This window comes from Heterocephalus glaber, unplaced genomic scaffold (genome assembly GCF_053883595.1).
Source record: "Heterocephalus glaber isolate CG9 unplaced genomic scaffold, H.glaber_assembly_v1.0 deba00001463, whole genome shotgun sequence".
In the NCBI taxonomy this organism is placed as follows: Eukaryota; Metazoa; Chordata; class Mammalia; order Rodentia; family Bathyergidae; genus Heterocephalus; species Heterocephalus glaber.
In genome coordinates, this window is record NW_028258310.1 from 6,485,905 (window position 1) to 6,510,274 (window position 24,370).

Here is a 24,370-nt window from a genome sequence, read left to right on the forward strand (position 1 = left end):
TACACAGAACTCCAATTAGCCATAATAAAAAAACTAAAACAAGGCATATAATAGTGAAGATTCCAAATAGGGAGGGGTGGAGGGGTTAGAGGGAGAGCAGGGGAATGGGGAAAAAATAAGAACCAAAATATGTCATGTACAGGTACAAATTCCCAATGATGAATATCATCATAATGTATACCTAAAATTTACCAATAAACTTAATGAGTAAAAAAAACAAACAAACAAAAAATAGTGAAGATTCCAGAAATTCAACACAAGAGGAGAATATTAAAACTGTTTGAGAAAAGAAACAAATCACCTATAAAGGAAAACCCATCAGAACCACAGCAGACTTCACAACACAAACCCTTAAGTCAAGGAGAACTTGGAGTAAAGTATTTCAAGCCCTGAAAGAAAATCCTCTCCAACCCAGATTTATGTACCTTAGCAAATTATCTTTCAAAATAGAAGATCAGAAACAACTCCATACACACTCAGCCACCTTATCTTTGACAAAGGGGCCAAACACTTTCACTGGAAGAAAGATAGCCTCTTTAATAAATGGTACTGGGAAAACTGGCTTTCCACATGCCAAAGGTTAAATCTAGCCCTGTATCTTTCACCATGCACTAAACTAAAATTGAATTGGATCAAAAATCTGAATATTAAAACAGAAACACTAAATCTGCTGGAGGACAGAATATGTAGAGCTCTTGAAAGCATAGGTGTAGGCAAAGACTTTATGAACAAAGTCCTGATTGTGTAGGAAATATCATAAAGAATCAACAACTGAGATCTCATCACATTAAAAAGCTTTTGCACAGCCAAAGAAACCACCAACAAAGTGAAAAGATAACCCACAGAATGAGAAAAACTTTTTGCCAGCTGTTCTTCAAAGGACTAATATCTAGCATATATGAAGAATTCAAAAAATCAGACCGCCAAAATTTAAAGACCCAATCAAAAAATGAGAATCTGAAATGAATAGACACTTCTCAGATGAAGAAGTACAGACAGCAAATCAACATATTAAAAAAATTTTCAACAGCACTGGTAATTTGAGAGATGCAAATTAAAACAACGAGATTCCATCTCACTCCAGAAAGAATTGATATTATCAAGATATCAACCAATAACAAATGTTTGCAAGATTGTGGGGGAAAAGGAACCCTTCTCCACTCTTAGTGTGCGTGTAGATTGGTACAACCACTGTGGAAATAAGTGTGGAGATTCCTCAAAAAACCAAAACTAGGGCCCAGGATTTAGCTCAGTGATTTCGCCACCTGCTGCGCAAGCACAAGGACCCAAGTTTGATCCTGGTACCAAAACAAAACAAAACAACAGCAACAACAAAAGCCCAAAGCTAGACATTCCATTTGACCCAGCTATTCCCATTCTTGGGATCTTTCTGAAAGAATTAAAAGCATCATACCAGAGTGTTATATGCATACCCCTATTTGTAGCAGCAAATTCGAAATAGCTAAATATTAGAAACAGCTCAAATGTCAATCAATGGATGACTGGATAAAGATTTGATTTTAATTAATACAATGGAGTTCTACTTTGCCATAAAGAAGGATAAACTTGAGACATTTCTAGGTAAATGGATGCATCTTGAGACCATATTATTATGTGAAATAACTCAGACATATGTGTTTAAACATCAGATTGTTTCTTTAGTGTGTAAAACTGAAAGTGTAAATAAGGATGAGAATGTATAATAGATATTGCAAAATAGGTAGAAAATGTTCAAATAGGAAGGGGTATAAGGGAAGGAAAGGGGAAGTGCAAGGAATGAGAAAAGAAAATGAATAGAAGCAAAAATTTAAAAGAAGAAGAATCAAGTGTATAATAATGTTTTCCAGAATCTAGGGAGGGTTTGGGAGAAGAGTATGTGGAGAAAAGACAGTGAATGTGTATAGGAGCGCAGCTGGATAGGAAGGCTAGCTTTTAATGTTCCATATAACATAGTAGGATAACTATGGCTGACAATTAGATACTGCAAAATAGGCAGTAGGGAGGGTTTTGAACATTAACAACACAAATAAGTCATAAATGTTTGAAGTGATGGACATGGCAATTACTATGATCTTATCCTTTCACATTGTTATGAATTGAAATATCACTGTACCCCATAAATATGTACAGTAATTATGTGTCAGTTAAAAATGAATATATATTTTAGGGAAAAAAGAGATATAAAAGGACCTTTAGGAAAAGATAAATAGAAAAACTGAGAGTTTTAAAACAAACTAGCAATTTGGAAATGGGGAAAAAGCATTTCTGTAAGAGGGATAGTTACATGAGAGGCTGTGCTGAGTTGTGTGTGGTCATTGAACTATTAGCCAACCACACAAGATTATGAATTCCTTGATTGACAAGGAACATATTTAATTTAACTAACTGTTAAAAAGAAGGCCGTATACACTGATAAGTATTTGTTAAATTGCAATGTTAGGATACCTTGTGAAATAGGTTGATAATAAAAGAGTAGATACAATCTACATGTCCATCGAGAAGGTACCGGGTAAATAAACTGTTTCTTTCAAATAGTTTTACTAGTGAAGTATACTTATGTATGCTTATAGAAAATGTTTTTTAGTGGGCCAGGGATTTAGCTCAGTGGTTCCGGCATCTGACTTGCAAGCTCAAGGTCCCGAGTTCGATCCCTGGTACCTAATAAAAAAAAAAAAAAAAAGAAAAGAAAAGAAAGAAAATGTTCTCTAAAATATACTATCAATCAAAAAAGCAAGGTGTGGAATTTTCTTCTTTTTTTTTTTTGGTACTGGGGATCGAACTCGGGTCCTTCCGCTTGTGAGGCAGGCGGTGGAACCATTGAACTAAATCCCTGGCCCTGGAATTTTCTTATTTATGTAAAAATAAATGCAGAAATTTTATATATAGCATTTCTGGAAGAATACAGATTATTTATTATTTGTTCTATGGTATGTTAACTCAGTTTGTCTTTGACACTATTATTGTTGTTAATAGGGAGTATGAATACTATAGGTAGGAAGGAGAATTGCCTTCACTGTATGCATATATTTTTTATTCTTGTGAATATTTTAATTTATAATTTCATTAATTTTTCACTGAAAATCTTTTAAAAATAATATTACAGGGGCCGGAGATTTAGCTCAGTGGTTTCGCCGCCTGCTGCACAAGCGCAAGGACCCAAGTTCGATCTCTGGTACCCCCCCAAAATAATAATAATAATAATAATAACATTACAGAGAGCAACTCAGCATCATCTTGCATTCACCTCTTTCACATGCCTTATCCCATTTAATTTAAATATTTAATATAAATAAAAAATATAATATAAAGAAAAAAATCCTATGGATGAAGAAACTGAAGCTCACAGACCACAAGTAACTTACACAAGGTCACATAGCTAGATAGTAAATAACATATCAAATACTTAATTCAAATCCTTGAGCTTCACATCCATTGATAATTTTTTTCATGGCTCCATGCACCAAGTCCATATCAATATAAAACCATAGTACACATTAATACAGTTTAATTTCGTGCTTAGGTATGTTGCTTTTGCTATAATTGAGATCAAACTTAAAAGAACCTCATAATATTTTTCATAAGTTTCTTGAACCTTAGGTCCCAACTTCTTTATTTACCAGCCTTTTGTTTCTGGCTCTAATAGTAGAGGCTGCATCTCTGTACCAATTTTTGTATCTAGTTTATACATTAGTCTTATTCCCACAGCTATGATAAGCCCTTGAACTCCTAACCTACCAACTTGGATCTCCCTAGCTACACTTATCATTCCCCTCCAATAACTTCTATTCTGTCTTTTTTCACTGACCTTTTATTTCTACCCAACTCCATTTCTTTTTTTCCTTCAGATATTATGTTATCTCCCCTTTATTCTCTACAACTGCCCATCTTCCCATTCACTCTAAACCCCTCAAAATTCTGAGAGGCAGGAGGATTACAAGCTCAAGCACAGCCTGGGTAACTTAGCAACTTAGCAAGCCCTTGTTTCAAAATAAAAATAAAATAAAAAAGGGCTATGGATGTAGCTCAGTGCAAAAGCACTGGGTTCAGTCCCAAGTACCAGGAAAACAACACATACACGTATACCTCAAAACAATAGATTTCTGCTAAGAGGACAGTACCTCCAGTGAACTTGACTTTCCCTTTCTACAGTAAGCTGAAAATATCCCCTAATGTTATAAAACTCTAGGATTTAATGTCAAAGAGTTAATATATTTTTTTAAAGTCTCCTTGTGCTGTATTAGAATTCACACACATACACACATAAAAACTAACCGGTGTCCATATACCTTAATTATGTGATAACTGCCTGTTGGTATGCCAAAGAATATATTCTATGCTCAAATTCTATTTATAAATTACTGTTATGAGAATTTTCAGACACCCGTTCTACTTAGCAGCTGGAATATCTAAGAATAATAGTGCTTTAAAATAGCAGATAAGGGAACCATGATAATATTTTAAATAGGAACATGAGTTAATATAAAAGCCTGGTTCTGATTCTTTCATTACTATCTTAATAGAAATGTATTGGAATCCAAGATATACACGCTTGACTCCAAGTAAAGCCACATGGAGAGAAAAGTAAATTTAGCTCAACATAAGTGAGAAGAAAAGTTTTTTCACCACCTCTTCTCTTCTACACTTTGATTGAAGTTCTAGGAATGAAGTAATAATGGGACTAGGTCTGGTAAAAACCCCACTGGAATGGAGAAGTGAAATTTTTAGATTAATTTTATTAGTGCATTTTAGGTATACAATATAATGACATACATCATTGGAAATTTATACCTTTACATAATCTCTCTTGGTTCTTATTTTTTCCCCATTCCCCTGCCCTCCCTTCAACCCCTCCATCCCTCCCTATTTACAAAGACTTTGTTTCCATTTTTTCATTTTCTCATATTAATTCCATTCCCTTCTTTCCTTACCCCTACTCCCCCCCCCACTTCACCTGCCCCTTTGCCCCTTTTCTTCCTATTTCACATTATCTATTATATGTTTTAGTCCTTATTTACACTTTCAGTTTCTCACACCAAAGAAACTATTTGGTATTTACACATGTGTGCCCTATTTATTTCACTTAAGAGTATCACCTCAATGTGCATCCATTTAGCTATAAATGTCTCTAATTTCTCAATTTTTATGGCTGAATAGTACTCTATTTTATTTTTAAAAATGCATTTTCTTTATCTAGTCTCCAGCTGATAGCAATTGGGCTGTTTCCAAGTTTTAGCTATTACAAACTGTTCTGCTATGAACATGGGTGCACATATATCACTGTGGTATGATTCTTTTAATTCTTTGGGGAAGATACCCAGCAGGGGAATAGCTGGGTCAAATGGGACCTCTAATACTAGTTTTGTGAGGTATTTCTATACTGATTTCCACAGTGGTTGCACAGGTCTATACTTCAACCAACAGTGGAGAAGGGTTCCTTTTTCCCCATATCCCCACCAGCATTTGTTATTGGTTGATTTCATGATAGCAGCCAGTCTTTCTGGGGTGAGGTGGAATCTCAGCATTGTTTTCATTTGCATCTCTCAGATGACCAGTGATGTTGAAGATTTTGTCATATGTTTATTTGCTATTTCTGCTTCTTGTCTGAGAAATGTCTGTTCATTTCAGATGCCCATGTTTGGATTAGGTCTTTAAATCGGGTAAGTCTGATTTTTTTAAGTTATTTATATATTCTAGATAATAGACCTTTGAGGAAAAAACAGCATGGTACTGGCAAAGAAACAGGCATGAGGACCAGTAGAACAGATTAGAAGATGCAGAAATAACTCCAGACACACTCATCTACCTCATCTTCAACAAAGGAGCCAAACACCCTCACTGGAGGAAAGATAGCTTCTTTAATAAATGGTGCTGGAAAAATTGGGTTTCAATTTGCCAAAGATTAAAACTAGACCTATATTTCTCACCATGCACTAAACTAATATCAAAATAGATTAAAGATCTAAATATTAAGACAGAAATACTAAACCAGCTGGAACAGAGGTTAGGTAGAAGTCTTGAAGACACTGGTGTAGCAAAAGATTTCATGAAAAAAACCTCAGTTGCACATGAACTAGCACAAAGAATCAAAAAGTGGGATCTCTTCTTATTAAAAAGCTTCTGCACAGCAAAACCACCAATAGCATGAAGAGGCAACCCACAATGTGGAAAAAAAATTTTACCAGCTGGAGAAGTGAAATTTTGAGAAACTCAGGTGCCAATGAATTTTTTTTTTGGTACTGGGGATTGAACTCAGGACCTTGCACTTGCAAGGAAGGCACAGTGCCACTGAGCTAAATCCATAGCCCCCTAATGATTGTTTTGACATGGAAGTACTCTTCAGAGATTTTTCTCTTTGGTCCAACTCTGGTTCTCTGCTTTTACAGAGCAGGAAACTGGTACTCAGAGAGTAAAAGTGAAAGGCCTGATGTGGATTCTAAAGATTATGAAAGGAATCATAATAAGGAGTTTCAAAATAATATAACATGTGGGTCAGGAATTTAGTTCAGTGGCACCATGCCTGCCTCCCAAGTGCAAGGTCCTGAGTTCAATCCCCAGTACAAAAAAAAGAAAGAAATATCTGTCTAATCTCTCTATTAGAGATAGATAGATAGATAGATATAGATAGATAGAAAGACAGAGATTTTTTTCTTTTTCTTTTTTTTTGTACCAGAGATTGAACTCAGGGCCATACACACACACACACACACACACACACACACACACACACACACACACACATATACACATATATATACACATATATATCTTGTATTTCTTAAAGAGCCTTGGTTGGGTATAAAGCATAATTGGCCTAAATGAGCTTGGTAACCCATCTTTTTTTAGTAGATACTCATTTAGTAATAGGCATGTAACCAGTATCAGTCAAAAAGATATGGTGAAATTTTCCATGGGGAATGATCTTTTGAATGGATTTTGATCCCTCATAAAAAAGAGAAACAGTAAGGAGTACTACATCTTCTCTAGATGTGCATGCAATAGTTTGAGGATGCAATTCCTGGAGCTGTGACAATGGTACTGAAATCTTCTAAAACAAGCCTTAGAATGAAAAATCAAGCAGCAAAATACAGCCCCTCTGAGACCTGGAATCTGGACACCTGGAAAAATAACAACTTGGCAAAGAGAAAAAAAGAAGTAGGTCTCTGGGAACTGGGAGGGAACTGAAAGGAAAACTAGAAACAACAGAAAACCTGGAGAAACCAAAACAATAGAGAGAAAAGAGTGAAGCAGTATGAAAGCTCACCCTGGCTCCTGGGGAGGGGAACTTGTCTCCACCGACCCAAGATAAGCCCCCAGGGTTGGGAGCCCCAGGGAGAAACAATAGAATGGGCTGAGATATCTAGTTCAAAGAAAAGCCTGGGACTATTGTAATCTGCAAAAACATGGGGTTTTACTCAGAAAGTGACTCCTTCTGCATAGCATGCTACAGTTGGAGAAGAAATCTAGTGGAGTGTGCACCATATTCCCAGTGTTTAATCAGGCACTATTTCAGGAAGGGTTTACAGTGGACCCTTGACTTATAAACTCAATTAGTTCACGAGTGCCGGTTGTAACTCAAGTTTATTGTAAGTCAAGACTGTTTTTACCATAAGATATAATGGAAATACCCACAATGCATTCTGAACCTCCCAAAGTATCCCTTAAATAACCTTTTCATAATAAAAAAAAAGGTTGCCAGAAACACCAATAATTTTCATAATATAGTCACCATATAAAATGTGCCTAATTTACCAGAAACAACAATTTCATACTATACTCACCATTCAAGTTGACGTCTGGCTTGCAGGAAGGGAGGATGAAATGGAAGGTGGTTATTGTTTGGAAGGAGAGTCCCTTTCCATAAGAACATCAGGAATCTGGCTCCCTGGTGTTCTTTCTCTCCTTGGAAGAGTCTAGCCCACTAGGACCTGCTTCTGGCTCACTAGGTCTCAACATTTTCAGAACTAAAAATGGGTCTAAGGTTGTCAATTTCTGTCTTTTAACACTGTTTTATAGTATGATATGACATTGTCATTAAGCAAGTGAGTGAATGCAACAATTGGCTTTTTTTCTGTCTGCATGGGTCTTCTCTAAAATGTTTGTAGCTCTGTCCATTTTTTCAGAATTTCCTTTATTTCAAAGAACTTTGCTGCACTGATTGTTGATATTACCCCTCCTCTTCAGAGAGCTCCTCAGCTGGCATTCTCTGTTGCTCAGTCAGAAGTTGCTGAAATTCCCCTGTAGACACTCCTCTGAGTGTTCCTCAACATCACCACTGTCTTTAGTCTTATTTTCCCACCATTCTGTGTTCCCTTTAGCCTCATTGTAGAACCTCTGTCCTAGGCAGGTCAGTGTCCTTCTTGTATGTGGTATTTCTTTCCCTTTCAGGTGAGGGATCACCTTCTGGTGATGGTGGTTTTCAGGAACCACAGGTTACTTTTTCCTAGAGAGGGTTTTATGTCTTTGTTCTCTATGTTTTTTCCCAGAGTATAAGTTTTGTTTTCAGCAGGGTCCCATTCTCCAGTTTCCCATGGCCATTGGCCTCCCATCAGGGAGTTCCCACACACACATAGCATGAAGTACAAGTGTGCTATGCTCTCTGCTAAACCCATGCAGAGGTTTTGAGTTACTGAGGGAATCTGTGGCAGGGGCCAGGTCATTTCCTCATAAAAGGAATGAAAGACTCAGAAACTGGAGGTGGCTGGGGTATAAGTGAGCCTCCTAATGTGGATCAATGCTCCCAGGTCATACCCCTTCCGTAAATTTGAAGTCCAAAGTCTTTGCCTTCTTCCCATCCTAGGTCTTAGGTGTCCAAGATATTAACAGTGACTATATTGCATGTCCCAAGTGTGCAGGAATGTGGGGTCTTCCGTCTCTTTAAGGAAGACCCCCAACTGCCAAGTGGCCCATTTTACACATGACCAATAAGGGCAGCCATATATGCCCCTCTCTGTAATCGTGCACTGATTCCATGGGCTACTTGTCCATACTATACTCACTTATCATTATATACTTATCATTACTGTTATAGTCTTTTTCCCATCCTAGGCTCCTGTATGCTGTATAGGGGAATTTGGGTTCCCCATGTATGGTGGGGAGCATATCTTATTAGCCTCAGCAGTGGAATTAACAGCCATACAGGCATCAACATATAAGGTTACTGGTTCCTCAGGTTTTGATCTGGTTTTATCAGGAGACCCAGTTGACCTCCGCACCTAGACATAGAAGTCAAATTCCCAAGTGGTCCCGATCTCTGGGTTGAAGGGAGTTGCCATCCTTTGGCTTACAGATCTTATAAGTAGTCAGGTTGTGGCCACAAATCCCAATAATTTCCCCATCACAAATACAGTAGGTGTTTTGCACAGTCATAATGGAGTTCCCCATCCAGGTGACGTGCAGGCAAGGGTCACAGTTATTAGTCGTCCCTGCTGGCATTGCTCCTGGTTGCACATGTTGTTCCTGGTGCAGAGATGAGAAACCCTAATAAAAGCAACTGACACCAGCAAAACATTCTAGCCACAAGAGGTAGGTGAGAGCCACATTTCCAGTCAGCTAGGGCAGTCTCCACAAGGGGTACAGTAAAAAGCAAGGATAGAGACCCAAGTGCAGTTAAGAACATTACAACTAGTCACAAAGATATGTGGTCCTTCCATCAGTGGCATCCTCCGGCTTCTGCCATATGTAGACTAGTCAGCCCCTGAAGTGACTAGAGCAGGGCTGATGTCTTCCAATGGCACTAAAATGGTTCCCCTTTGAGTCAAGATGATTTTGGTGTCACAGTGAGGATCTCTGGAACACCTCCACTCTGGGGTCACTGACTTCTTTACCTAACTATTGTGGATCCATGTGGAGATGGTCAAAATGACTGTTAAAAGTTCCCTCCATCCAGGCTTAAGACTCTCCTGACGCCAGTCCTTTACCCAAATTGAATCTCCTGGAGAGAGAGGGTGAAGAAGACCAGATGTGTTAATGGTAGCCCTTTCCAGTGCCCAAGAAGCTATCTTTTAGGAGACCTTTCCTAACTTAGTTCATTGTTTTTCTAGGAAAGTTTCCCCTAATTCAGCCATAGTGTGTGCTCGTGTCCTCAGGACAGGAGGTGATCTGGCAAACAGAATCTCGTCAGGTGTATATCCTGTACTCTTGTAGGGGGCTACATGTCCAGAGGAGCACAATGGGTAAGACCTGGACCCAGGTGAGCACTGCTTCTTGACAAAGTTTTCCTGTCCCTATTTTTAGGGTTCTATTTATCCTTTCCACCTTTCCCAAGCTTTGGGGCTGATAGGCTGCATGCAAATTCCAATAAATTTCAAATGCTCTCATCACCCCTTGGACTACTGATGCCACAAAAGCAGGGCCATTGTCTGATCCTATGCTTAAGGGAAATCCATAGTGGGGAATGATTTCTTGTAGCACTCTGTCACTTCTTGGGCTTTCTCAGTTTTGCAAGGAAAAGCCTCTACCTAGCTGGAGTAAGTATAGACCATATCCAAGAGGTAACAGAAGCCTCCAAAGTTGGGCAGTTCTGTGAAATCAACCTGTATGTCTTCAAAAGGCACTGTCCCTATCCTTGGACCCCTGTTGGAATTCCTGGTGCAGTTTTGGGGTTGTGCTGGGTACAAATGATACAGCACTGGACAACTTATTTTGTCAGGGTCGTTATCTGGGAAACATAGAAGTAATGGGTGAGAAGAATCGCTAATTTTTCTCTTCCTAGATGGGTGGTCTCATATATAGCTTGTAATAGTTGAGGCCCCAAGTGGAATGACACTACAATCTGGCTATCTGGGAATCAGTATCATCTGTCTTCTCCCTTGGCTCCCCTTTCTCAGGATACTCATTAGATTTCCTCTGATGTGTACACTGGCTTTTAATTTTTTTTCCCCAGGGGATCAAGGGAAGGAGAATAGGATCTGGCCTAAAACTTGTGGCCTTGGCCTCCTGGTCAGCTCTGCCATTACCTAATTGTTCCTTGGACCTTCCTTTCTGATGTCCCCTGCAGTGGACAACTGCATCTTCCTTAGAGGCCTAGACTGCTTCTAGGAGCCAAAGTGTGTATTGGAGGTATTTGATTTTTTTTTTCCTCCTGCTGTAAGTAATGGTCTTTTTCTGTAGAGAGCCCTGTGTACATGTAAAGTCAGAAAGACTTACCTTGACTGTGTACCTTAAACATGTAGACATTTAATCTTTTTCCTTTTCCAAACTCCAATGCACAAGTTAAGGTGATCAGCTTGGCTCTTTGTGCTGAAGTCCCTTGGAGCAGTGGTTGGGATTCCACAACTTTTTTCAAGGTCATAACTGCATAGCCGGCTCTTTGTCTTCTGGTTTCATCTACATGGCTGTTTCTGTGTACAAAGAACTCTATGACTCGCTGTTGAAGAGGTTGGTCATGGAGATTTGGATGACTGGAATAGACCCACTCTATGACTTCTTCACAATCCTGTAGGGGCCCATCAGTCTGGGGAAAGAGGGTGGCTGGGTTTAGGTTGAGACCTCCACCCTAATTTGAGTGTTCCTGAAGAATGGACTCTGGTATTGGGTTAGGCACTAGTTACCATTCATAAGTGTAACTACAGTATGTGGGATTTACATTCATAGGTCTTGGCCTAGAGTCAGTTTGTCAGCCTCCTTGGTGAAAAGCCTGCTCAGTTCAGGAAGGCCCAGTACTAGGGTTTCCTGGAGCCTTTCCTTTAGGGCTTTGAAAGAAGACTGTTGCTTCTTTTCCAAGTTAAAGGGATCCTTTTCTCCCCCTATTTGTGGCCTCTACAGGGGCTTAGCTAGGATGACATAATTGGGGATCTGTATTGTACAGAAACCCGATGCTCCCCAAAACTCTGGTAATTGTCTCCAAGTCTTGGGTCAGGGAATAATATTCTGTATCACTGCCTTCTGAGCTTCCCCTAATTTTTTTTCTCCCTTGCCCAGGCAGAATCCCAGGTATTTTACTTCCATGCAGCACAGTTGCATTTTCCTCCAGGACACCTTATATCCCTTCTGACATAGGTATCCAAGCAGTTCTTCAGTGTCCTTCCTACAACCTTCTTAGTCCCTGCAGCAGAGCATTGAAGTAGTTAATCAGCAGGGTCATCTAGTTTGGATTGTTGGGGTCTCAGTTCAGGTCCTCTGCAGAGAGCTGGTCCTTTGCCCAATTGAATGGATTGAGGGTATGTGCCAGGGCCTATTCTTCTAATTCACCTGGTAGTGGTAGCTAGGACATACTGGTGTTCCTCTGTACTAAACAATGTGATCAGGAGCTGGCAACAGTCTGGACAGGTGGTTTGTAAGTCTGGGAGATGGACTGGACCAGGTCAATGAGGGCCTGTGGTCTTTCAGTGTAAGAGAATATGGTGCTTCCAATTTAACAAGTTGATTATAGTGAAGGTCTGGTAAATGAAGAGCAAAGTCCTGGGTCACCTCACAGTCAGCTTCAACAGTTGTTTGCCCTTTTATCTCTCTCAAGGGGAGCTAAAACCCCAATTCTGGGGAGTTCCAACCTGAGGAGGCTTTGGTCACCATGGAAGCAGGGGACACAGTAGGCAAGAGGAATTTGGGATGGAACAGACCTGACTGAGTATGTTGTGGGGTTGGAACAGGGGGTGCCTTCAAGGCTGTAGCTGGCACAGGGGCCATCTCAGGGCTGAAGAGGCCTGGCTCTGGAGGTGCCAAAGGTCTTGGAGCTGGGGATGAATCTGTTGCCTATAAGGGGGAAGTTGGTCTGAGAGCAGGATGCTTAATACATCTAAGGCCAAATCAAGGTTGCCCTCGAAAATGGGTGGGCTTTTGATAAGTCTCTGGCTATTTGGATGGGCTGCCATGGCAACCAAAACTCATGAAATTGGCTCCCTCAGCCAAGGTGGTGGGCAGAGGACTAACTGTAGCCAGGAATCTATATATGGAAATTGGTTCAGGTATCTAGGACTCTCTGTGTTGGGATTCCCCCACCACAGCTTGTCACACTTGCAAGACAAATGATTTTTCAAATGAGCCCTGTGGGGGCCATCCAACCTGAAATGATGGCCAGTATGTCTCACAAAGGGTTCTGAACTTCCTCGGAGTGAGTTTCTGACCATAATTTGCAGTATAACTTCTGGAAATTTTTTATCATAATTTTAGTGGAGTGTTTTTACTATGGCTCTTGCCCTTGGTTCTACCTCCCACAGAAATAGACAATAAACAAAACACCAAATGCTTTGTCCATCACCAGCTAGTCTCCTCACAGAGATATTTCAGGCCCCTCTTTGCATTGGCAGGTCAGTGATCCTGGTTATACTGCAGTGCTGCCCTAAGCCATATGAGGTGGCCCTGGAACCATGGTTCAGAACTCTACACTTGCTTCGGCCTTGTCCACCCAGATGGGAGTCTGGAATGTGACATCTGACTCATTTACATGCAAGCACTGACTGAAACAAGCCAAGACTTCTACTTGCCAACATCAGCCTAAAGTGCACTCTGGCAGTGCAAAAGACCAGCTTGAAACTGTGCTGAGCATGCTATAAAATATAATTGAATTGGCTTATGAATTGGCTATTGATTAAAATTATGAGTCTGTCCTAGGCCTAGGTGACTTGCTAAATGAGCCTTTGGTTGGCATACAGAAACAAAAATCTATGCCAATGGTCATAATTGAGATTTCAATAATCAGTGAGATTGTGATGTCTCTGATAGCAGTATGACACTAAAGCTGAGGCTTTATGACCCTTGTGCAGCCATTCTCCCAGATCAAACATTAGCTAAAGATAACACAGGTAGTTTATTAAAACCTTTCCTTCACAGGAATGCATTGTTTGTCCCTTTTTACAAGCCCAGCTCTCATCAATACCTTGGTCCACTGTTCCTTACATCTGCGTTTACACCTCCTGCTATGTTGTGTAAACAATAAGTACCGAGATGTCTGGAGCTTGTGGTCTTAGCTACGATGAGGTATGATCAGGTCTTGACCCCCCCATTTATGCAAACCTTTATCTCCTGTATTATTATTCTTTCATCCTCTGCTGTACCCTCAGTATGCTGGTTGGGCAGGCCCTGATATGGCAACTTGTCAAGGAACACTTAGGGTGATTAGCCCTCTCTGAGGATCCCTCCTTGGGTGTTCTCTCTAAAATGGGGCCTCTCGACCTTACCATGATTCAGATATCTGCCAAATGGCATTTGGTCCTTTTCATGTAAGCCCTCCTTGGGCAGCCAACTGGGCTACCCGGGCCGGTCATATGGGGAGACCTCCCACATGAGAGAAAATATTCTGTAACTGCACATTCAGCAGGAGCTCACTGTCCAGCTGGTCCAGCCCCCTTGTTCCACCCAAGGCAGAAGGAATCAGTCATGAGTGACTATGTCAGATCCCAAAGCCTCATGGCCAGCTCACCAAATGAACCATGAAACTGTGGGATACTCGGGCAAAACACTTGGACACACAGGAAGGACAAGAAGTAGCTTTATTGCTAGCAGCTCAGTAAGAGACTCCTGTAACTTCAAGAGACCCAGAAGTGATTTTGCTTTCATTTTTATATTCTTATTTATACTCATTTTTATACAGGGCTTTTTCTCATTGGAGGGGAAATAGTAGATGGTTACACAAGCAGAACAGCAGTTAAAGGAGCAGGAAATTTTGGTGGCCTCAAGAAGTTCTGGTGGGACTTTCTAAGACCATTATGCTCTGGTAACATTATATTATGGCTGTGGTCATGGCCACTGAATGCCTTTCCCAACAGAGGGGTGGTTTCTTCTTTCAAAACCACCCCTTACTTGCATGAAATGTCTCACTATTTTCATTCATTGATGGATTATCCTTTACAAGATCTGTATTTATAGTCCTAGCTTTTTCACAAATTATAGACTCAGGCTATAACCTGCTATCTGTCTTTCATTTATCCACATTAATAATAGCCTTTCTACCTCATCTAATACTATAGATCATAACTTAATAATTTGAGTAGCATCATTAGCAATACTAGCTTCCTTATACAAATCTTTTCTCTGTAAGACTGTTGAGATGGTGGATTGCAACTTGCTGCATGTATTAGCAAGGTTGGTCACACAAACACCACTCTCATAGTTCTCCACAATTTCCTCCTTTTTTATTGTGATTGCTTTCTTTACCTTCCCTCTCCTCCTTAGCTTCTTTTCTAGGTTTTTGGGGGCATTGTTTCAGCAGTAATCATAGCAACTGTATGAAGCACAGACTCAAATCATATCCACAAACATGTGCATCTGGGCTCAGACTGATGCTTACATATGCTTAGATACATTTTTCTGGCATCATGAGTCTTTGTTTACAACCATACAAGCAGTTGGCAACTGAGTCTTAACTCAAGACTTTAGTCATAAGTTAAAACTAAAAGTCCAGTTGTAACCCAAGTAGCCCATATGTGAGTCCCGTCATAACTTGAGGGTCCACTGAATTTAAGACTGAGCCACAGAGCAACTTCAAAATAACTTTATTTCAAGGTTTCTAGTGTTGCTTGCCCACAGTGACTGAGAAACAGCCATGGGAAACAGTTGAGGAGATGATGCAGATTAGGCATAGATCTCTTGAGAAATTTAAGCTCAGAATATGGGGACCTACCCTCAATGGTGAGAATCCAGGTCTGGCATGTATGGCTTTCACAAATGCCTGGGCCTGAAAGTGCTAGAATTAAGTATAGTGGTCTGCTTAACACTTGCTCTGCTGCCTACATCCAGCAAAGATCACAGGTCTGATTGCTTTCCCCATCTACCAATGTGAACAAGAATATACCTTGGCTTAGATAGTTGCCACAGCCTGGGGTGAACAGACAGAGAGCCCTCTGAAACAGTACGGTAACTCACAAATTCACAGGCTGTAAAGCTAGGCAGAGAAAATTATGACTTGCTGGGTTCCAAAACTGGATTCTGGAAAGAAACCACTCATTGAAAAATACAGAAGATTTTTGTTTCTTTCTTTTTCCTCCTTCTTCATTGGTTATTTTTCTTTTTTGGGGGGGTGTCTTTTCCTCCCCCTTTTTTTCTTTTAGTTTCTTCTTTTTAAATTCTTATTCTTTCTTTTATTCTCTTTCATTTTCATCTTTGTTTTTTGTGTTATGTTTATCTAATTCTATTAATTTACTTTTACTTCTTAATAGGACCCTTTATCTTGTTTCTCTCATCTTCCATTGCTTAATTTTTGAAATTTTTTTCTTTCATTCTCCTGTTAGTGACCCTTCTATCTTTATTATTACAATAATACATTAGTTCACAAATGCTTCTGTTCACAAACAATTCAGTTCTCAAACAAAAGTATTTGACAAAATTTTGCTTCTTTTCACAAACTTCATATCAGGTGACAAACACAACCACAGCTATCTTCCCCACACAAATACAAATGCAACTATCTTCTACAAAATCATAAAATAAATTAAGTTCATGAGGTACCACCATATAAATATTAAACTTATTAATCTTTGGGTAGTAGTTAACTCTATGCTAATACTGTTAAAATCTTTTCTATTATTAGTGGAGGTGTAGTTGTTGGATTTAGTAGACACTGTATGTCAATATTTGGTTTGTCTTAGTGTTTATACTATAATTATTGATCTCTTTTCAAGGCTAAGGGTGGTATATTATTGGTTTATGCTATGTCAATATCCAGTTTGTCTTTGATGCTATTATTGTTGCTGATTTAGTTACTTTTGCCAAGGTGGCATACATATTACTATACATTCTATACATACAACTATATACACTATACATATTATCAGATCATAGTGCAATGAACCCAGAAATCAAAGGCAAAAATAACCCACAGAAATTATACAACTGCATGGAAATTAAACAATACTATCTTTAATAATCAATGGGTCACAGAAGAAATCAAGGAAGAAACTGGTTCTGATAAGTTAAAAATAATACTGGTAAAATATACCAGAACCTATGGGACACAAAGAAAGCAGCCTTAAAAAGGAAGCTTACAGCTGTGAATAACCACTTCAGAAAAACGGAGCAACCTCAAATAAGTAAACTGATGATGCAAAACAATCTTAGAAAGATTAGAAAAACAAAACAATCCAAATACAAAGATAGTACAAGGAAGGAAATTATGAAAATCTGAGCAGAAATTAAAGAAATCGAGACTAGAAAAAATACAAAGATCCATGAATTGAAGAGCAGTTCCTCTGAATAAATGAAATACACAAACCTTTAGGCAATCTTACTCCCCTCCAAAAGGACCCAAATCAATGCAATTAGAAATGAAAAAGGGGAAATCACAACTAATACTGCCAAAATCCAGAAGATTATTAGTAACTACTTTGAGAACCTGTACTCAAATATATCAGAGAATCCAGAAGAAATGAATAGATTTCTAGATATATATATGAATTACCAACATGGAAACAAGAAAATATAAAATATCCTAAATAATCCAACAAAATTGAGTTTAAAAAAAAAACAAACTATCAACTAAGAAAAGCCCAGGTTCCAAAGGATTCACCACTAAATTCTGTAAGGAATTCAGGGAAGACCTAATGTCAACACTCCTCAAACTGTTTAATGAAATTGAAAGGAAAGGAGGACTCCCAAAGTCATTCCTGGAGGCCAGCATAACTCAGATTCCAAAATCAGAAAAGGACCCAATCCAGTATTACCCTGACTCCAAAACTAGAAAAAGACTAAAAAAGAGAGAGAATTACCAGCAAATTTCTTTAATGAACACAGACACAAAAATCCTCAACAAGATACTAGCAGAAAGAGTGCTACAAATCATCAAAAATCATCCATCATGACCAAGCAGGCTTCATCCCAGGAAGCATAGATAGTTTAACACATGTAGATTAATAAATGTAATACATTACACAAACAGAAGGAACAAATATCATACTATCATATTAACAAATGCAGAAAAATACCTTTAACAAAATCCAGCATCCATTCATGACAAAAAAAAAAAAACCTGAAGAGAATAGGTATAGAAAGACCTTATTTCAACCTGATAAAAGTCATTTACAATAAACTAATGTCCAACATCATATTAAATGGGGAAAAGTTGAAAGCTTTCCCTTTAAGATCAGGAACAAGACAAGGGTGCCAACTATCACCATTCTTGTTCAACACAGTATTTAAAATACTAGCCAGAGCAATCAGACAAGACAAAAATATAAGAGATGTCTATAGGAAAGGAAGATGCCAAATTATCATTATTTGCAGATGACATTATCCTTTATATAGAAGACCCAAAAACTTCCACCAAGACTCCTAGTATTCATAATCATAATTAGTAGCATAGCAGGATACAAAATCAACACACAAAAATCTATAGCATTCCTGTACAGCAATAATGAACTCACTGAGAAAGAGATTAGGAAAACAATACCATTCTCAATAGTATCAAGAAAAATTACTTGGAAATTAATGTCACCAAGGAAGTGAAAGACCTCTACAATAAAATCTATAGTATATGAAAAAGGAGATCAAAGAGGACACCAGAAAATAGAAAGATATCCCCTATTCTTGAATAGGCAGAGCCAATATTTCCAAAATGGCCATACTTCTAAATATTTCCAAAATGGCCATACTTCTAAATGTTATACAGATTTAATGCAATGCCAGTCAAAATACCAGTAGCATTCCTCACAGAACTGGAGAAAACAATCCTACAATACACATGGAATAAAAAGAGAGCAAGAATAGCAAGAGCAATCCTGGACAATAAGATTAAAGCAGAAAACATCAAAATTCTAGATATCAAGTTATAAAGCTACAGTGATAAAAAGAGGATGGTGTTGGCAACAAACAAACAAAAACACAATTAGGTGGATCAGTGAAGTAGAACAGGATGCAGAAACAAACCCAGACACATTTAGCCATCTGATCTTTGACAAAGGGACCAAAAACATGCTGAAGGAAATACAGCATCTAACAAACGGTACTGGGAAAACTAGCTATTCACATGCAGAAGATTGAATCTAGACCCATATCTCTCACTATGTACTAAACTAAAATGAAAATGGTCAAAGATCTAAATGATAAAACAGAAACAATACTCTAGAAGGTAAAATAGGTAAAACTCTTAAAGACATGGGCATAGGCAAAGACTTTCTGAACAGAACCCCAGCTGCATAAGAAATATACTAAGAATCAATGAATGGGATCATATCAAATTAAATAATTTCTGCACAGCAAAGGAAACAAGCAACAGAGTGAAGAGACAACATACAGAATGGGAAAAGAATTTTGTCACCTATTAGTCCTCAGAGGACTAATATCTAGAATATATAAAGAACTAAAAAAAGAAAAACTCAAAATAATAGACCCAACCAAAAACTGGGCCACTGAAATAGACACTTCTCAGAAGGCGAAATACAAATGGCCAATTAATACATGAAAAAATACTGAACATCTTTCACCATTCAACAAATACAAATTAAAGCAACATTGAAATTCCACCATACTCCAGAAAGAATGCCCCCTCATCATGAAATTAAATAATAGCAAATGCTAGAGAGACTTCAGGGAAAAAGGAGTCCTTCTACATTGTTGGTGGGAATGTAAATTAGTACAACCACTATGGAAATCAGTGTGGTGATTTCTCAAAATACTAAAACTAGAAATTCCACTCGAGTCAGCTACTCCCTTTTTTAGATATCCTTACAAAAGTTAAAGACATCATATTACAGTGATACATGCAGACCTATGTTTATCACAGCACAGCTTGTAATAACTAAATCTTGAAAGGAGCTTAAATGTTCATTAACAGATTAATGGATTAAGAAAATGTGGTGCTTATACACAATGGAGTACTACGCTGCATAAATAAAGATAACTCGAGTTATTTGTAGAAAAATTGACACATTTTGAGACCATAATGTTAAGTGAAATAAAGCAGACACACAGCCTTAAATATTGCATGGTTTCTCTTACACAAGAAATCCAAAATATAAATAAGAAATAAAATAAAGATAGGAAATATGAAGATAGATCTTTTGGAAAAGTGAGGGGTACCAAGAGATGGAGGGAGTAGGGAGGAAGGGTAGAGGAAGGGGATAGAAAAAAGAATTAAGAATACATATATATGTACCAACTCCTCAGGAGGAATGTAATCATTATGCACTATAAAATGGTGTCAATAAAAATAAAAATTAAAAAAAGAATGAAAATCAACCCACTGCAGATGGAATAGGGAAAAAATCCAAAGAGCAGTTGTCACCAATGACACTGTTGAACAGCTACACCCAACTAGAAATAATTATTTTTAGAGTTTTTGTGAGATAATTAAAGTCACAAAAATGAAATTGATAATACTGATAGTCAAATATTATGTGATTTATCATCAAATGAATTCTTATCTTCTTCTTTTTTTTTTTGTGGTACCAGGGATCAAACTCAGGACCTTGAGCTTGCAAGGCAGGCGTGAAGCCACTGAGCTAAATCCCCTGGCCTGAATTCCTATCTTCTATAGGACCAAACAAATCAAGCCTATGACAACACAATACATTTGTATTAGACAATAGGCTATTTTAAAAACAAGAAATGTGGCTATGGGGTTTTGCTATTTGAAGTAATAGAAACCAGTACAGTCTAGAAAAAAAAAAAAGACCTCAGAATGTTGTTTGGAAACATAAATTACAGAGAAACCGAGATAATGTTTCACAATTTCTTTAAAAGTGGAGGAATTTTCTTTTTTTTTTTTTTTGAGACAGGGTCTCACTGTGTAACTCAGGCTGGTCTTGGACTCACTATGTAGTTCAAACTGGCCTTGAACTCACAGCAATTCTCCTGCCTCAGCCTCCCGAATGCTGGGATTACTGGTGTACACCACAATATCCAGTGAAATGTTCTTTCTTTTTTTTTTTTTTGGTACCAGGGATCGAACTCAGGACCTTGCACTTGCAAGACAGGCACGGTGCCACTGTGCTAAATCCCTGGCCCATCAATGAAATTTTCATTCTTTTTTTTTTTTTTTTGTATGGGGGATCGAATTCAGGATCTTGCACCTGCAAGGCAGGCGGGGGAACCATTGAGCTAAATCCTTAGCCCATGAAATTTTCATTCTTAAGAATCACAGAAAATGAAAAAAAATTCACACAAAGATTCCTAGCAGCATTATTCATACTATCCCCAAACTGGAAAAAACTCAAATTTACTTCATTTGGTTAATAACTAAACAAAATGGTAGAATACTATTTATAATAAAAAGGAATAAGATATTGATTATGCTGCAATATAGATGAAAAATTACATAATGCTAAGTGACAGAAATGAAAGGCTACTAGAATATGTAGTTTTAAATTTACACAAATTGTGCAGAAGAGGAAAATAGAGACAGGAAAAGACTAGTGATTAGCTGGGGCTGGAAGTAGGAATGGGGATAGAATTTCCCTATTTTGCACAGAAAAAGCTCAAGGGAATTTTGGACAGTGACTAAAATATTTTCAAACTGAATTATGGAAAAGGTGAACAATTTTATAAATTTATTTAAAATGAATCAAGAAATTGCAATGGAAACTACGGCATATAAATTATACTTCAATAAATCTGTTAGATATAAAAATGTCTTGACCTATTGAAATATATTGTCACCCAGTCAAGGATTTGATCAGACAACACTTTGTCTAGTACCATATCAGAGGGTATAAAAATGTGAAGATATTTACTTCAGGTGGGGTAAGAGACATTGTTCTGACCGAAAAAATGTTATAGTGAAATGCAAAGTGAATGAAGCAGAGAAAAAGAATACTATCAAGAATACAAAGAAAGAAGCAATCGAGAGCTGGAATTTAGAGAAGACATATTCTGAAGATGTAGAATTTCATCTGCACTTGGAATAAAGGAAGAATCTGGGCCTGAACTACAAATTGTTTTTGCATATCCTTGCACTGGAAAAAAATTATAGAAGGAAAATGAATGATGTCAAAGGTTAAGTGTTTTAGTTTGTGTTTAGAGAGGGCAATGTAGTTTTTTATTTAAGGTTTAACATTTTTTAATACAATATTTTAAAGATCTTGATGCCAACATTCAAATTTTCCACCTAAAAATCTAATAATTTTTTATAAAATAAGAATAATCATGGGGTGGGGTGTAGCTCAGTGCTAGAGCATGTTCAATCCTCAGCAACCTCCTCCACCCCCAAAAAAGAATAAACACTTTCAGAAATTCTTTTATTATTTTCTTTAATTTAAACATGAGTCCAATTAACTCTTGCTGTACAGATTTAAATCAATTACACATTTTTTAAATTACTTAATTACATTTTAAGGTATAAATTCAATAGATTTGATTTTTTGCAAGCATTTCAAGTGTTTACATAGGCTCACTTCCAAACCAAACAAGTAAAGCCTTTCTCAGCTCCTAAATAAATCCTCTATACGTAATAAATTATATCTATAAAAATGTGAATCATTATTCTTAAATATTCCCAAACTTATTTTAATAATTTTTAATTGTATTATACTTTTTTACTTGAGTCACACATCTAAACCAAATGCATAATTCAAGTGGAAATCACTTGTGTAATTTTTCATTAAAAAAAATATATACACATTATTTCTCAGTGGTAGAGCACTTGCCCAGCAATCAGGAGGCCCTGGTCTTGACCCTCAACACCAGCAAAACATAAAATAAAAGTTTAAGTACCATAGGTTTGATTCATTTCTTTGCATCACGTATAATCTTAAACCATCTTGAGTATCAAGGTATTTACTTAATTAGTGACGATTTATCATCTTATGTAGAAGGAAGTTACAAAATCAAAGTCCTAGTATCTGAACAGTTTTTTGTTCAGAAATTTAAAACTATAAAGTGAGGCTTGAGATTTATACTTCCATGACTCTACTGGGATTATGCATCTTTTTTATATATAAACTGTATCAACAAGCCCATGCAGCTTGCAAAACAATTTTAATCACCTAACTAGAATACCTAAAATTCTGTATCTTCATCCTGATTGCAATTAACTTCTTTCAGGCTTTGATTTGGTCTCATTTGCTTCTTTACTGCCTGACAGGATTTTGCAAACTTTTTATATTCTTTTAGTCCTAATTGGAACTTGCATGCCTTTCATACTTTGGTCTGGCTCTAAACAGGACCTGTATTCTTTTAAATGACACATTTCACTTTGCAGAGGATCTGGCCCACAGGGTCCTGTCTTTCAACAGCATTCTCTTGACAAGAAACTGGTGACAAAGAAGTCTGTGAGGTCATAACGATAATGCCGAGGTCATAACGATAATGCCTAGGTCATGGCAAGTTCAACATGGAAGTCAATGAACAGCATTGGAAGGTTCAGAATGGTAGTCAGGCACAGAACAGTTCAAAGGGGATTAAGGAAGACTTCAATGATTGGGTTTCAGTTGCCTGAGAGGGAATGAGTAGCAAAGACAGTTATGGTAGCTCTGTTCAAAGTCACGATGGTAAAACACAGGGTAACACCATGTCAACGTGTGGAAAATGTTCAGGGAAGGTGAACACGTGGCAAAGTTAGGGAGTAAAAGATTCAAAGTAGATGAGCCTAAAGTTTACTAATTTAAAGGCATTAAAGTTAATGGTAAAGGTAAGGAAAGCTTGGATCCCAGAGCTGCAGCCATCTAGTAGAGAAAATCTCATGGCAAAAAAAATTCCCTTTTCAAATAACATTATGGACAATCCAGGGATATAAAGCACCAGGCCAGCTGCTCCTTTATTTCAAGTAAAAATTTACACATCAAAAATTCCAGTTGAAGCTGGGTATGGTGGCGCACGCCTGTAATCCCAGCACTCAGAAGGCTGAGGCAGGAGGATTACCATGAGTTTGGGGGCAGCCTGGGCAGTATAGTGAGTTCAAGGCCAGCCTGGACTACACAGGAAGACTCTGTCTCAAAAAAACTGGAAAAAAAATTCCAGTTGATAACAAGAACCGAAACGATATGGTCCCTTTAGGATGTGGATGTGAATAGTGTCCTTGTTAATATGAAGGCAATCAAACAAAAATGTTAAAATGTTTCTTGCTTTTTGAAAATATAAAAAATTTTTTTTTGGTACTGGGGATCGAACTCAGAACCTTGGGCTTGCGAGGCAGGTAGCAGCACCTTTGAGCTAATCCCCAGCCCTGAAAATATAAATGTTTTGTCGTAGAATGTATACATTACACAGGACCTTAAACTAACCCAATATCACTCATTTATTACATACATACCTTTTAACAAAGCCTTCAAGTGACATAAAAAAGAACTGATATAATAAAATGAAGGTAGAGTTGTTAAATGGATGACAAGTAGTATGAATAATTTAACAGAAGCAAAGAATTTTAGTACCCACACATTGATGCATTTTCAAAGCTAGGAGATCCTTGTCTGTTGTCTGTAAAATCTCTCAAGTTATACTAGTCAAAACCCACCCAGCAATGGAATGAACATTTAGCACTTTAATCTTAGATAATGAATTCATTAAAGAA

The 24,370-nt window shown here is 37.8% G+C and overlaps 1 long non-coding RNA gene across 1 annotated transcript in view; it reads right to left on the reverse strand.

Moving 5' to 3' along the window:
* Positions 1-7,559: 7,559 nt before the first annotated feature.
* LOC147826647 (uncharacterized) overlaps positions 7,560-24,370 on the reverse strand; it is a 70,366-nt gene continuing 53,555 nt past the window's right edge. Inside the window, exons 2-3 of the long non-coding RNA XR_015438825.1 lie at positions 11,146-11,339; positions 7,560-9,931 (exon numbers count right to left, since the gene is read on the reverse strand). This is a non-coding gene — a long non-coding RNA (uncharacterized LOC147826647). The remainder of the gene's footprint in view (positions 9,932-11,145; positions 11,340-24,370) is intronic.